Consider the following 17,326-nt stretch of genomic DNA (forward strand, 5'->3'; position numbering starts at 1 on the left):
TGTGGTGGCGGGCACCTGTAGTCCCAGCTACTCGGGAGGCTGAGGCGGGAGAATCGCTTGAACCCTGGAGGCAGAGGTTGCAGTGAGCTGAGATCATGTCACTGCACTCCAGCCCGGGCGACAAGAGCGAGACTCCATCTCAAAAAAAAAAAAGAAAAAAGAAAAAAAAAGCGTATATGTGTACTTTGGTACCTATTCAGTAATCCTAAACTACTATTACTTACTCTTTAACTCTGGATTTATTGGTTATTCTTTTTAGTAATTATGTAAGATCTTACTGATAAGCTAATTTTAAGTGCTTTCATATTTTGATTAAAAATGTTTAGGTTTCCAAAGTACACATACATGCATTTATTTAATTGTTCATTAGCTTTACATTGATACTTTTAAATGACCTTACTTTTTCACATTTATACCCCAGTGAACGTTTCCTGAAGAATTAATGATATTTATTTGCTTTCATAAGCTGAAATTCATGTCTCCTTTCTATTATAATGTCTAGATACTGACATTTTTCCAATTGGCTAAAACACGCTACCATGCCTTTTTAAAAAAGCTTGATATAAGTCGTCACACCTGTAGGAATACTATTTGTAGGAGATTGTGAAGACTACATTTCATTTCTATCAATGTTTCTGAATAGATCTTGGACTTTTTACTCCAACATTAAGACAATGAACTGAAAGGTGAAAATTCATTTTTTATTAAAGAAAGAATTCATCTCACTTTTAACGTCCTCAAACAACCTAGTGGCATTCTGAACCTTAAATTGCAATGTGACTAAGATGCAGCTGAAGTAATCAGTTATGTTTATAAAATAATTTATGCTTGAAATTTATTTTTAAAAATCATTTTATATATAAAATAAAATCGGTTTCAGCCCCTTCCTAAATTTAGTCTGAAGTACTAAAACAATTTGATCTCTGTCCCTTGCTCCTGAATTTTATTTTCATATAATGCATAAATTTTTTGAAATTACTTTGCCTTACATAATCACTTGAAGTAGAATTAAGGATGTGACACATATATAAATTATATTACCTACAAAATGAATTTAGAAACATATACAAAAAATTGTATTTGTCTAGTAGCTGCACAAAGTTAAGGAAATGTGCTAAAAGTAGTTTAATATTTATGTAGTAAATATACATCTTGCACTATATGGAGTTTTTTTTTTTTTTTTTTTTTTTTTTTTGAGACGGAGTCTCGCTCTGTTGCCCGGGCTGGAGTGCTGTGGCCGGATCTCAGCTTACTGCAAGCTCCGCCTCCCGGGTTTATGCCATTCTCCTGCCTCAGCCTCCCGAGTAGCTGGGACTACAGGCGCCCGCCACCTCGCCCGGCTAGTTTTTTGTATTTTTTAGTAGAGACGGGGTTTCACCGGGTTAGCCAGGATGGTCTCGATCTCCTGACCTCGTGATCCGCCCGTCTCGGCCTCCCAAAGTGCTGGGATTACAGGCTTGAGCCACCGCGCCCGGCCTATATGGAGTTTTAAACAAATATGTTTGCTATTCTCGTTTTTTATATCCATGGAGAAAACCTGACAGGAAATAGGCATATGGTATGTACCTTTTTTTATGAGTTAAAAACATATCTTTAGCAAGCTTTTGTTTATGGATGATCCAATGTCATGAAGTTGAGCAAAACTGGAACATCATTCTTGTCCATTTTCGAACTTGCCATTGCCCCACATGCCTCTGAGTATTGTTATCCTTGGGTAAAAGTATTAAATAAAAGCTTCAATTCTGCATGTCTGAGGGTCCTCCTTTTCTTAATATTAATCATGTAAAAACTTTTATTTGATGTAATATCCCTATCCACACAAAAAAGATGGAGTGAAAAGAGGAGGGGCTTAAGTCCTGTTGCAGGCTGTTTGGGCATCTGGAGGCAATAATTTAAATGTAATGTAAATAATTTATAGCAATTTAATCTGAAATTGTAGGACATTTACTTAGAGTTTATTGGTGATAATAGTTTACATTTTCTATGCTCCTAATATTCTTTTGATGTCTTGGAATTTGACCTGTACCATAAGCAAATTAAGGCATTTAAGAAAAAACATGAATTTGTTCTATTCCATCATTTCTATGGCTACATTTAGATGGCCCAACTTAGTGGAAATATGGATGAGCTCTCTGGCATCTGTTGAGCTTAGGCACTTATGACTATTCTCCACATAAACAGTGGACCGTGGAGGATAACTGATTCTCTGGCCCCAATGCCCCAGTATGTATATTTGCTGCTGTCAGGTCCTTTGAGGATGGGCTGAATCCAAAAAACAGCTTTCATTTTGATACTATGAGTAGATAATCGTTCATGCGACTGTTCAGTGCAACACCTTTACACCATATAGGGAAAGGGGCTATGAGTCTTTTTTAATGTCTTTAAGATCCAGGAGCTTAGTTCTTCCCGCAGATGGAGCAAGGAAGAATATGAATCCCTGAATGATGAGTTTTGTGAATGCATCATTAAAAATTATTTCATTTGCAGAGTTCTGGGTTGCCTTATAAAATACTACAACAGCATGGCATCAGTTATCTATTAATGCAGTTTCCTCTTTCTAACAACATCCTGTGGAAATTATACTGGTAAATTCCTTAAATTTTGCAATGCAAAATTATTATTTTATGAGTGCTTACATACAAGCAAAGAATATTGTGGCTTGCTCCATTGGCAGAATCACCACTGTAATGATACCTTAGTCCACAAGTTATATAATTGCTTAGCAATCTTCTCTGTACAATATGCTCCTAATTATCTAGGTTCAATAGAGAATACATGCTGACTCCCAAGGACTTGTTGAAGCAAATATCTAGACTATGACTAATTAGAGGGTTCTGTAATACTCTCAATATTAGAATATCATATTAGTCTCAACTCTACAGGGTATAAATTTGTCATGTGGCTCTTCTGCTAAGTGACATTTGCAGATAGAGGCATGTATTATAATGCTTATTAAGGAAAGCATTTGGAGTCAGCTCAATTTTGTTTCAAATCTTGTCTGCCACAGATCAGCTAAATCACCTTGGGCAAGTTAATTAACCCCTCTGGGCCTCAGTAAATGGGGAATAATAATACTACTCAATTAACAGAAACTGTTATGGAGATCACATAAATTCATCAATTCATATATATAAAGAGATTGGGGGCGGAGCAAGATGGCAAAATAGGAACAGCTCCAGTCTCCAGCTCCCAGTGCGAGCGACACAGAAGACAGGTGATTTCTGCATTTTCTTTTTTTTTTCTTTTTTTTTTTTTTTTTTTTTTTAATTATACTTTAAGTTCTAGGGTACATGGGCATAACGTGCAGGTTTGTTACATATGTATATTTGTGCCATGTTGGTGTGCTGCACCCATCAACTCGTCAGCACCCATCAAGTCATCCTTTATATCATGTATAACTCCCCAATGCAATCCCTCCCCCCTCCCCGCTCCCCATGATAGGCCCCGGTGTGTGATGTTCCCCTTCCCGAGTCCAAGTGATCTCATTGTTCAGTTCCCACCTATGAGTGAGAACATGCGGTGTTTGGTTTTCTCTTCTTGTGATACTTTGCTAAGAATGATGGTTTCCAGCTGCATCCATGTCCCTACAAAGGACGCAAACTCATCATTTTTTATGGCTGCATAGTATTCCATGGTGTATATGTGCCACATTTTCTTAATCCAGTCTGTCACAGATGGACATTTGGGTTGATTCCAAGTCTTTGCTGTTGTGAATAGTGCCGCAATAAACATACGTGTGCATGTGTCTTTGTAGTAGAATAATTTATAATCCTTTGGGTATATACCCAGTAGTGGGATGGCTGGGTCATATGGTACATCTAGTTCTAGATCCTTGAGGAATCGCCATACTGTTTTCCATAATGGTTGAACTAGTTTACAATCCCACCAACAGTGTAAAAGTGTTCCTATTTCTCCACATCCTCTCCAACAACTGTTGTTTCCTGATTTTTTAATGATTGCCATTCTAGCTGGTGTGAGATGGTATCTCATTGTGGTTTTGATTTGCATTTCTCTGATGGCGAGTGATGATGAGCATTTTTTCATGTGTCTGTTGGCTGTATGAATGTCTTCTTTTGAGAAATGTCTGTTCATATCCTTTGCCCACTTTTTGATGGGGTTGTTTTTTTCTTGTATATTTGTTTGAGTTCGTTGCAGACTCTGGATATTAGCCCTTTGTCATATGAGTAGATTGCAAAAATTTTCGCCCATTCTGTAGGTTGCCTGTTCACTCTGATGGTAGTTTCTTTTGCTGTGCAGAAGCTCTTTAGTTTAATTAGATCCCATTTGTCAATTTTGGCTTTTGCTGCCATTGCTTTTGGTGTTTTAGACATGAAGTTCTTGCCCGTGCCGATGTCCTGAATGGTACTACCTAGGTTTTCTTCTAGGGTTTTTATGGTATTAGGTCTAACATTTAAGTCTCTAATCCATCTTGAATTAATCTTCGTATAAGGAGTAAGGAAAGGATCCAGTTTCAGCTTTCTACTTATGGCTAGCCAATTTTCCCAGCACCATTTATTAAATAGGGAATCCTTTCCCCATTTCTTGTTTCTCTCAGGTTTGTCAAAGATCAGATGGCTGTAGATGTGTGGTATTATTTCTGAGGACTCTGTTCTGTTCCATTGGTCTATAGCTCTGTTTTGGTACCAGTACCATGCTGTTTTGGTTACTGTAGCCTTGTAGTATAGTTTGAAGTCAGGTAGCGTGACGCCTCCGGCTTTGTCCTTTTGACTTAGGATTGTCTGGGCAATGCAGGCTCTTTTTTGGTTCCATATGAACTTTAAAGCAGTTTTTTCCAATTCTGTGAAGAAACTCATTGGTAGCTTGATGGGGATGGCATTGAATCTATAAATTACCTTGGGCAGTATGGCCATTTTCACAATATTGATTCTTCCTATCCATGAGCATGGTATGTTCTTCCATTTGTTTGTGTCCTCTTTGATTTCACTGAGCAGTGGTTTGTAGTTCTCCTTGAAGAGGTCCTTTACATCCCTTGTAAGTTGGATTCCTAGGTATTTTATTCTCTTTGAAGCTATTGTGAATGGAAGTTCATTCCTGACTTGGCTCTCGGCTTGTCTGTTACTGGTGTATAAGAATGCTTGTGATTTTTGCACATTAATTTTGTATCCTGAGACTTTGCTGAAGTTGCTTATCAGCTTAAGGAGATTTTGGGCTGAGACGATGGGGTTTTCTAAATATACAATCATGTCATCTGCAAACAGGGACAATTTTACTTCTTCTTTTCCTAACTGAATACCCTTGATTTCTTTCTCTTGCCTGATTGCCCTAGCCAGAACTTCCAACACTATGTTGAATAGGACTGGTGAGAGAGGGCATCCCTGTCTTGTACCAGTTTTCAAAGGGAATTTTTCCAGTTTTTGCCCATTCAGTATGATATTAGCTGTGGGTTTGTCATAAATAGCTCTTATTATTTTGAGGTACGTTCCATCAATACCGAATTTATTGAGCGTTTTTAGCATGAAGGGCTGTTGAATTTTGTCAAAAGCCTTTTCTGCATCTATTGAGATAATCATGTGGTTCTTGACTTTGGTTCGGTTTATATGCTAGATTATGTTTATTGATTTGCGAATGTTGAACCAGCCTTGCATCCCAGGGATGAAGCCCACTTGATCATGGTGGATAAGCTTTTTGATGTGCTGCTGCATCCGGTTTGCCAGTATTTTATTGAGGATTTTTGCATCGATGTTCATCAGGGATATTGGTCTAAAATTCTCTTTTTTTGTTGTGTCTCTGCCAGGCTTTGGTATCAGGATGATGTTGGCCTCATAAAATGAGTTAGGGAGGATTCCTTCTTTTTCTATTGATTGGAATAGATTCAGAAGGAATGGTACCAGCTCCTCCTTGTACCTCTGGTAGAATTCAGCTGTGAATCCATCTGGTCCTGGACTTTTTTTGGTGGGTAGGCTATTAATTGTTGCCTCAATTTCAGAGCCTGCTATTGGTCTATTCAGGGATTCAACTTCTTCCTGGTTTAGTCTTGGGAGAGTGTAAGTGTCCAGGAAATTATCCATTTCTTCTAGATTTTCTAGTTGATTTGCGTAGAGGTGTTTATAGTATTCTCTGATGGTAGTTTGTATTTCTGTGGTGTCGGTGGTGATATCCCCGTTATTATTTTTTATTGCATCTATTTGATTCCTCTCTCTTTTCTTCTTTATTAGTCTTGCTAGCGGTCTGTCAATTTTGTTGATCTTTTCAAAAAACCAACTCCTGGATTCATTGACTTTTTGGAGGGTTTTTTGTGTCTCTATCTCCTTCAGTTCTGCTCTGATCTGAGTTATTTCTTGCCTTCTGCTAGCTTTTGAATGTGTTTGCTCTTGCCTCTCTAGTTCTTTTAATTGTGATGTTAGAGTGTCAATTTTAGATCTTTCCTGCTTTCTCTTGTGGGCATTTAGTGCTATAAATTTCCCTCTACACATGGCTTTAAATGTGTTCCAGAGATTCTGGTATGGTGTATCTTTGTTCTCATTGGTTTCAAAGAACATCTTTATTTCTGCCTTCATTTCATTATGTACCCAGTAGTCATTCAGGAGCAGGTTGTTCAGTTTCCATGTAGTTGAGCGGTTTTGATTGAGTTTCTTAGTCCTGAGTTCTAGTTTGATTGCACTGTGGTCTGAGAGACAGTTTGTTATAATTTCTGTTCTTTTACATTTGCTGAGGAGTGCTTTACTTCTAATTATGTGGTCAATTTTGGAATAAGTGCAATGTGGTGCTGAGAAGAATGTCTATTCTGTTGATTTGGGGTGGAGAGTTCTATAGATGTCTATTAGGTCCGCTTGGTGCAGAGATGAGTTCAATTCCTGGATATCCTTGCTAACTTTCTGTCTCGTAGATCTGTCTAATGTTGACAGTGGGGTGTTGAAGTCTCCCATTATTATTGTATGGGAGTCTAAGTCTCTTTGTAAGTCTCTAAGGACTTGCTTTATGAATCTGGGTGCTCCTGTATTGGGTGCATATATATTTAGGATAGTTAGCTCTTCCTGTTGAATTGATCCCTTTACCATTATGTAATGGCCTTCTTTGTCTCTTTTGATCTTTGATGGTTTAAAGTCTGTTTTATCAGAGACTAGGATTGCAACCCCTGCTTTTTTTTGTTCTCCATTTGCTTGGTAGATCTTCCTCCATCCCTTTATTTTGAGCCTATGTATGTCTCTGCATGTGAGATGGGTCTCCTGAATACAGCAGACTGATGGGTCTTGACTCTTTATCCAGTTTGCCAGTCTGTGTCTTTTAATTGGAGCATTTAGTCCATTTACATTTAAGGTTAATATTGTTATGTGTGAACTTGATCCTGCCATTATGATATTAACTGGTTATTTTGCTCGTTAGTTGATGCAGTTTCTTCCTAGCCTCGATGGTCTTTACATTTTGGCATGTTTTTGCAATGGCTGGTACCAGTTGTTCCTTTCCATGTTTAGGGCTTCCTTCAGGGTCTCTTGTAAGGCAGGCCTGGTGGTGACAAAATCTCTAAGCATTTGCTTATCTGTAAAAGCTTTTATTTCTCCTTCACTTATGAAACTTAGTTTGGCTGGATATGAAATTCTGGGTTGAAATTTCTTTTCTTTAAGAACGTTGAATATTGGCCCCCACTCTCTTCTGGCTTGTAGAGTTTCTGCCGAGAGATCTGCTGTTAGTCTGATGGGCTTCCCTTTGTGGGTAACCCGACCTTTCTCTCTGGCTGCCCTTAAGATTTTTTCCTTCATTTCAACTTTGGTGAATCTGGCAATTATGTGTCTTGGAGTTGCTCTTCTCGAGGAGTATCTTTGTGGCGTTCCCTGTATTTCCTAATTTGAATGTTGGCCTGCCCTACTAGGTCGGGGAAGTTCTCCTGGATGATATCCTGAAGAGTGTTTTCCAACTTGGTTCCATTTTCCCCCTCACTTTCAGGCACCCCAATCAGATGTAGATTTGGTCTTTTTACATAATCCCATACTTCTTGCAGGCTTTGTTCATTTCTTTTTCTTCTTTTTTCTTTTGGTTTCTCTTCTCGCTTCATTTCATTCATTTGATCCTCAATCGCTGATACTCTTTCTTCCAGTTGATCGAGTCGGTTACTGAAGCTTGTGCATTTGTCACATATTTCTCGTGTCATGGTTTTCATCTCTGTCATTTCGTTTATGACCTTCTCTGCATTAATTAGTCTGGCTGTCAATTCTTCCACTCTTTTTTCAAGATTTTTAGTTTCTTTGCGCTGGGTACGTAATTCCTCCTTCAGCTCTGAGAAGTTTGATGGACTGAAGCCTTCTTCTCTCATCTCGTCAAAGTCATTCTCTGACCAGCTTTGATCCGTTGCTGGCGATGGGCTGCACTCCTTTGCAGGGGGAGATGCGCTCTTATTTTTTGAATTTCCAGCTTTTCTGCCCTGCTTTTTCCCCATCTTTGTGGTTTTATCTGTCTCTGGTCTTTGATGATGGTGACGTACTGATGGGGTTTTGGTATAGGTGTCCTTCCTGTTTGATAGTTTTCCTTCTGACAGTCAGGACCCTCAGCTATAGGTCTGTTGGAGATTGCTTGAGGTCCCCTCCAGACCCTGTTTGCCTGGGTATCAGTAGCAGAGGTTGCAGAAGATAGAATATTGCTGAACAGCGAGTGTACCTGTCTGATTCTTACTTTGGAAGCTTCCTCTCAGGGGTGTACTCCACCCTGTGAGGTGTGGGGTGTCAGACTGCCCCTAGTGGGGGATGTCTCCCAGTGAGGCTACTCAGGGGTCAGTGACCCACTTGAGCAGGCAGTCTGTCCGTTCTCAGATCTCAACCTCCATGTTGGGAGATCCACTGCTCTCTTCAAAGCTGCCAGACAGAGTCGTTCGCATCTGCTCAGGCCTCTGCTGCTTCCCCTGTTGTTTTCTTAGCTGAGCCCTGCCCCCAGAGGTGGAGTCTGTAGAGACAGGCAGGTTTCCTTGAGCTGCTGTGAGCTCCACCCAGTTCGAGCTTCCCAGCAGCTTTGTTTACCTACGCCTCAGCAATGGCGGGCGCCCCTCCCCCAGCCTCGCTGCTGCCTTGCGGATAGATCGCCGCAGACTGCTGTGTTAACAATGAGGGAGGCTCCGTGGGCGTGAGATCCTCCCAGCCAGGTGAGGGATATATTCTTCTGGTGTGTCCGTTTGCTTAGAGCGCGGTATTGGGGTGGGAGTTACCCGATTTTCCAGGTGTTGTGTGTCTCAGTTCCCCTGGCTAGGAAAAGGGATACCCTTCCCCCTTGCGCTTCCCAGGTGAGGCGATGCCTCGCCCTGCTTCAGCTCTCGCTGGTCAGGCTAGAGCAGCTGACCAGCACCGATTGTCTGGCATTCCCTAGTGAGATGACCCCAGTACCTCAGTTGAAGATGCAGAAATCACCGGTCTTCTGTGTCGCTCGTGCTGGGAGTTGGAGACTGGAGCTGTTCCTATTCGGCCATCTTGCTCCGCCCCACCCGATTTCTGCATTTTCAACTGAGGTACTGGGTTTATCTCACTAGGGAGTGCCGGACAATCGGTGCTGGTCAGCTGTTGCAGCCCGACCAGCGAGAGCTGAAGCAAGGCGAGGCATCGCCTCATCTGGAAAGCGCAAGGGGGAAGGGAATCCCTTTTCCTAGCCAGGGGAACTGAAACACACAATACCTGGAAAATCCAGTAACTCCCACCCCAATACTGCGCTTTAAGCAAATGGGCACACCAGGAGATTATATCCCACACCTGGCCGGGAGTGTCCCACGCCCACGGAGCCTCCCTCATTGCTAACACAGCAGTCTGGGAAGCCCATCAGGCTAACAGCAGATCTCTCGGCAGAAACTCTACAAGCCAGAAGAGAGTGGGGGCCAATATTCAACATTCTTAAAGAAAGGAATTTTAATCCCAGAATTTCATATCCAGCCAAACTAAGTTTCATAAGTGAAGGAGAAATAAAAGCTTTTACAGATAAGCAAATGCTTAGAGATTTTGTCACCACCAGGCCTGCCTTACAAGAGACCCTGAAGGAAGCCCTAAACATGGAAAGGAACAACCGGTACCAGCCATTGCAAAAACATGCCAAAATGTAAAGACCATCGAGGCTAGGAAGAAACTGCATCAACTAATGAGCAAAATAACCAGTTAATATCATAATGGCAGGATCAAGTTCACACATAACAATATTAACCTTAAATGTAAATGGACTAAATGCTCCAATTAAAAGACACAGACTGGCAAACTGGATAAAGAGTCAAGACCCATCAGTCTGCTGTATTCAGGAGACCCATCTCACATGTAGAGACATACATAGGCTCAAAGTAAAGGGATGGAGGAAGATCTACCAAGCAAATGGAGAACAAAAAAAAGCAGGGGTTGCAATACTAAGTCTCTGAAAAAACAGACTTTAAACCATCAAAGATCAAAAGAGACAAAGAAGGCCATTACATAATGGTAAAGGGATCAATTCAACAGGAAGAGCTAACTATCCTAAATATATATGCACCCAATACAGGAGCACCCAGATTCATAAAGCAAGTCCTTAGAGACTTACAAAGGGACTTAGACTCCCATACAATAATAATGGGAGACTTCAACACCCCACTGTCAACATTAGACAGATCAACAAGACAGAATGTTAACAAGGATATCCAGGAATTGAACTCATCTCTGCAGCAAGTGGACCTAATAGACATCTATAGAACTCTCCACCCCAAATCAACAGAATAGACATTCTTCTCAGCACCACACTGCACTTTTTCCAAAATTGACCACATAATTGGAAGTAAAGCACTCCTCAGCAAATGTACAAAAACAGAAATTATAACAAACTGTCTCTCAGACCACAGTGCAATCAAACTAGAACTCAGGACTAAGAAACTCAATCAAAACCGCTCAACTACATGGAAACTGAACAACCTGCTCCTGAATGACTACTGGGTACATAATGAAATGAAGGCAGAAATAAAGATGTTCTTTGAAACCAATGAGAACAAAGATACACCATACCAGAATCTCTGGGACACATTTAAAGCAGTGTGTAGAGGAAAATTTATAGCACTAAATGCCCACAAGAGGAAGCAGGAAAGATCTAAAATTGATACTCTAACATCACATTTAAAAGAACTAGAGAAGCAAGAGCAAACACATTCAAAAGCTAGCAGAAGGGAAGAAATAACTAAGATCAGAGCAGAACTGAAGGAGATAGAGACACAAAAAACCCTCCAAAAAATCAATGAATCCAGGATTTGGGTTTTTGAAAAGATCAACAAAATTGATAGACCGCTAGCAAGACTAATAAAGAAGAAAAGTGAGAAGAATCAAACAGATGCAATAAAAAATGATAAAGGGGATATCACCACCGACCCCACAGAAATACAAACTACCATCAGAGAATACTATAAACACCTCTACGCAAATCAACTAGAAAATCTAGAAGAAATGGATAATTTCCTGGACACTTACACTCTCCCAAGACTAAACCAGGAAGAAGCTGAATCCCTGAATAGACCAATAGCAGGTTCTGAAATTGAGGCAACAATTAATAGCCTACCAACCAAAAAAGGTCCAGGACCAGATGGATTCACAGCTGAATTCTACCAGAGGTACAAGGAGGAGCTGGTACCATTCCTTCTGAAAATATTCCAATCAATAGAAAAAGAAGGAATCCTCCCTAACTCATTTTATGAGGCCAACATCATCTTGATACCAAAGCCTGGCAGAGACACAACAAAAAAAGAGAATTTTAGACCAATATCCCTGATGAACATCGATGCAAAAATCCTCAATAAAATACTGGCAAACCGGATGCAGCAGCACATCAAAAAGCTTATCCACCATGATCAAGTGGGCTTCATCCCTGGGATGCAAGGCTGGTTCAACATATGCAAATCAATAAACGTAATCCCGCATATAAACAGAACCAAAGACAAAAACCACATGATTATCTCAATAGATGCAGAAAAGGCCTTGAGAAAATTCAACAGCCCTTCATGCTAAAAACGCTCAATAAATTCAGTATTGATGGAACGTACCTCAAAATAATAAGAGCTATTTATGATAAACCCACAGCCAATATCATACTGAATGGGCAAAAACTGGAAAAATTCCCTTTGAAAACTGGCACAAGACAGGGACACCCTCTCTCACCAGTCCTATTCAACATAGTGTTGGAAGTTCTGGCTAGGGCAATCAGGCAAGAGAAAGAAATAAAGGGTATTCAATTAGGAAAAGAAGAAGTAAAATTGTCCCTGTTTGCAGATGACATGATTGTATATTTAGAAAACCCCATTGTCTCAGCCCAAAATCTCCTTAAGCTGATAAGAAACTTCAGCAAAGTCTCAGGATACAAAATTAATGTGCAAAAATCACAAGTATTCTTATACACCAGTAACAGACAAACAGAGGGCCAAATCAGGAATGAACTTTCATTCACAATTGCTTCAAAGAGAATAAAATACCTAGGAATCCAACTTACAAGGGATGTAAAGGACCTCTTCAAGGAGAACTACAAACCACTGCTCAGTGAAATCAAAGAGGACACAAACAAATGGAGGAACATACCATGCTCATGGATAGGAAGAATCAATATCATGAAAATGGCCATACTGTCCAAGGTAATTTATAGATTCAATGCCATCCCCATCAAGCTACCAATGAGTTTCTTCACAGAATTGGAAAAAACTGCTTTAAAGTTCACATGGAACCAAAAAAGAGCTCACATTTCCAAGACAATCCTACGTCAAAAGAACAAAGCTGGAGGCATCACGATACCTGACTTCAAACTATACTACAAGGCTACAGTAACCAAAACAGCATGGTACTGGTACCAAAACAGAGCTATAGACCAATGGAACAGAACAGAGTCCTCAGAAATAATACCACACATCTACAGCCATCTGATCTTTGACAAACCTGAGAAAAACAAGAAATGAGGAAAGGATTCCCTATTTAATAAATGGTGCTGGGAAAATTGGCTAGCCATAAGTAGAAAGCTGAAACTGGATCCTTTCCTTACTCCTTATACGAAAATTAATTCAAGATGGATTAGAGACTTAAATGTTAGACCTAATACCATAAAAACCCTAGAAGAAAACCTAGGTAGTACCATTCAGGACATAGGCATGGGCAAGGACTTCATGTCTGAAACACCAAAAGCAATGGCAGCAAAAGCCAAAATTGACAAATGGGATCTAATTAAACTAAAGAGCTTCTGCACAGCAAAAGAAGCTACCATCAGAGTGAACAGGCAACCTACAGAATGGGAGAAAATTTTTGCAATCTACTCACCTGACAAAGGGCTAATATCCAGAACATACAAAGAACTCAAACAAATTTACAAGAAAAAAACAAACAACCCCATCAAAAAGTGGGCAAAGGATATGAACAGACATTTCTCAAAAGAAGACATTCATACAGCCAACAGACACATGAAAAAATGCTCATCATCACTGGCCATCAGAGAAATGCAAATGGAGGTATCATCTCACACCAGTTAGAATGGCAATCATTAAAAAGTCAGGAAACAACAGGTTCTGGAGAGGATGTGGAGAAATAGGAACACTTTTACACTGTTGGTGGGATTGTAAACTAGTTCAACCATTATGGAAAACAGTATGGCGATTCCTCAAGGATCTAGAACTAGAAGTACCATATGACCCAGCCATCCCATTACTGGGTATATATCCAAAGGATTACAAATCATGCTGCTATAAAGACACATGCACATGTATGTTTATTGCGGCACTATTCACAACAGCAAAGACTTGGAATCAACCCAAATGTCCATCTGTGACAGACTGGATTAAGAAAATGTGGCACATATACACCATGGAATACTATGCAGCCATAAAAAAGGATGAGTTTGTGTCCTTTGTAGGGACATGGATGCAGCTGGAAACCATCATTCTCAGCAAACTATGGCAAGAAGAGAAAACCAAACACCGCATGTTCTCACTCATAGGTGGGAACTGAACAATGAGATCACTTGGACTCGGGAAGGGGAACACCACACACTGGGGCCTATCACGGGGGGGGAGGTAGGGATTGCATTGGGAGTTATACCTGATGTAAATGACGAGTTGATGGATGCTGACGAGTTGATGGGTGCAGCACACCAACATGGCACAAGTATACATATGTAACAAACCTGCACGTTATGCACATGTACCCTAGAACTTAAAGTATAATAATAAAAAAAAAGAGCCTAATACAGTGCCCAGCATGTTGTATATACTCAATAAAAGGCTATTATTTTTATTGCTTTACTATCAGATTTATTGGCTCAAAATCTTTCATCTTTCTGCACATCTTGACAATTTGACAGTGATGTTTCCTTATTGTAATAAAACAGATAATGGCTATCATACACTTCTTTGAGAGGACAGAGGCAACTAATTTCCATCCAGTGTTCTACTGCTTTCTCTTTCCAAGTATGTAAAAGCAGTTGCTGCTTGACAGTGAACACTGACATAATGAGTTCTATGGTGACTGGACTGGTGTTTTTAACTACTAAACATTGTTTTGACAATATCAACTGCAGGGCTAATTGTGCTCTACCCCTTTAACTGGAGGAGAAAATATTTGATCAAGACTACCTTGGATCTTGAAGGGCAGTTAAGTTTGCTAGATGAGATGCTGTTCTAAATGCTCAAAGTCTGGTAAAAATATTCCCTCATATTTGGCTTAATCCTGATTCCTCCATAAATCCCCAGTTAACTTTTGGGCTGCCTTAAGTGTTTTTCTGCAATAATCTCACACTACCCCAGAACTTAGATCAGAACATCTGCCAGACCGAACAATACAGTTCCCTTTTGCCTCAGCTGCGGCTCTCAGCTTTTTGAGATGACTGTTTCCGTCTTTCTCTGTCTGGCTATAATCATTTTGGATGCTGTCTCACATTGGTCCTTGACATTTCCCTGAAACTAATTTCCATCAACAATAATGAAGAGAACGGAACAAATGTATTAATTAACTTCAGTACAGAAAGTCCTCAGTACCTCTAAGACATTCAGACGTTCTTGGATACTTTTTTGAGCAGCAAAACATTCAAACATCCATGAGCAGTAAGGAAAGTAATATAGTGTATTTCTGAGAATATTCCTAATCAATGACTTATTTATTTGAAGAGAGTATGTATCATATTAAAGTTTAAACTTTTGCATGAGTAGACTCCTTACAAGTCTACCTCAGACTCAGGCAGTATTTATTGAATTTAAACATCTGTTTAACTTGGCTCCTCTTACTTCCAGCTGTAAATCAGCCATTTCATGAAAAACCAATTTGTTTCTCTACATTTTCATTTTCTTACTGTTTAATATTTTTGGGTAGGTTCAGGCACTAGGTTTTTTTAATGCAACACTTTCAGAATAGGGCACTAGGGCTTAAAAAACACACACACACACACACAACTGAATTTCCAACAGATTAATTCCTTTCCTTGTGAGTGGACTAAATTCTTACGTAAATTGTCAGTCAGTGTCTTTGGATCCTCTGAACAGTTAACCAAAGTGTACCCATATGTTTGGCATGCCACCAAAACTGGTCAATAAATGAAAGGCAGTACTGAGATTCTTCTGTAGATTTGGAACTCCTAGTTGCTCCCACCTATTTTATAATAATAGAGATTTACTTTTCAGATTATGAATGATTTTAGAGTGTAATCAGCCAAAGAAAAGTGCTTTTGAGGGGAAATCTTTCAATGGAAACATTATACAATTCAAGTGCTTTATCTGTTACATTTAACCAAAAGAGCAAATTATAAGATCATAGAAATAGTTCAGTCTCACTAGAGTCATCAGAATCTTACAAATGAGAAATTAAATGAATAGCTATGAAGTGTTCATATTCATCATAGTGGAAGAATTGCAGGCAATGATTTGAAAGCCTCAGATCTAGTCTCTTTCAGTTGCAAAGAGCAGAAATGCAACAGTATTCTGACATTTTGACTATTTAACAATCTATTCATCCTTAATTTAAAAATATTTTTTACCCTGTACCTTCCAAAAATATAGTGAAAAGATTTATATGCTGGTGAGAAAGAACAGAAAAATATGTCTTGAATTTCAACTATCTTAAGTATCATAAGGTTATTAACTTTTCATTGAAAGAATTTATGAAAGAGATGTAAAATGAAAGACAAAAATAGGAGTCAAGATAAATAAGACATAATGATTTGAGGTTTTAAAAAATGCTATCATGTTTCTGATAATTTTGAACTTTTATGCTTAAGATATATTAAAATTTATTAAAATTAAGCAGTTGGTCTAAGCCATGAATATTTTAATTGTAATAAATCAATGGTATCCTCAACATCATTTCAAAATGGAAACATAGTAGTTACTTAGGAACAGATGTTTCCAACTGGCATTCTCCTAATTATAAGATTGCCTCATATACATTCCTTTTATATGAGTAGCTGCTCCAGCCTGTTGACCAAAGGAGCTCTCATCCATGGTCACTGGAGATTTTCATCTGGTCTCTTCCTTCCTAATGTATATAATCGTGCGAACAATTCTTCCTTTTGGACCATCCTCTTCTCCTGACCTTCTCCAAAAACGAAAGAAGAAGGGTAGGAAGCGTGTAAGAAACAAGATCACTGGGAACAAGAGGAGGAAAATGTGGTGTTAAAGGCTCTGTTTCAGGCTACAGAAAGCTCCAGAGTAACAGCATCTTGGTTTTTCAGAAGTAGGTCTCATAATCAGAAATTAATCTGTAGGTTTTTATAATTGTGATGAGTTGACAGGGTGTGGACTAGCTTGTGACTCAAAGGTAAGTACAGAGCGTATGGAGGTTTTATTGATATTTAATTTTTGTCTCTTTTCATCATCCTAAAGTTTTATGGGGTCACTTAATGCAATTTGATGAGGGCAAAAGTAGATAGCTTCAATTATCATTGAATAATTACTAATTGATTCAAAGCTGAGAGTATTAAACACTGATGGTAGCAGGGCAGGTTCTATAGCTCCAGGTAAACATTTAAAAAATAAAAAAATCAGATGGCTCACATCAGTGTCAGGCAGGTCACATGTGAGCAAGGGCAACATCTTGAATGTCCAGGAAATGGCTGAGGTTAGAGTTGGCGTGCCTTAATTCCACAGTTTGACAAGCAGGGGTAAGTATGAGAGGAGGACCTAATTCTTCTGCTAATGCTAACTGATTTTCTCATAGAAAATTTGTTTTCTGTGGTTTCTCAATTCTACAGTTCTATTAGCAAAATTCTTTATATGCTTGATGAATTGAAGAGATGGCAGTCAGCTTGCCTTTGCATTGAATTACTATGTAATCATTCCGCTATTGTGAGAAAACAGTTTCCTAAGTAAGTGACTTACAAGTTAACCTTTGGAAACAACTTGTAAGAAACTGCCTATATACCTTTCTTTACAAATATA

The 17,326-nt window shown here is 39.3% G+C and overlaps 1 protein-coding gene across 2 annotated transcripts in view; it reads right to left on the reverse strand.

Moving 5' to 3' along the window:
- Positions 1 to 17,326, reverse strand: part of LRRC7 (leucine rich repeat containing 7) — a 468,702-nt gene that overhangs the window by 27,276 nt on the left and 424,100 nt on the right. The window lies entirely within an intron of this gene.

The sequence above is a fragment of the Rhinopithecus roxellana genome, chromosome 12 (assembly GCF_007565055.1).
Source record: "Rhinopithecus roxellana isolate Shanxi Qingling chromosome 12, ASM756505v1, whole genome shotgun sequence".
NCBI lineage: Eukaryota > Metazoa > Chordata > Mammalia > Primates > Cercopithecidae > Rhinopithecus > Rhinopithecus roxellana.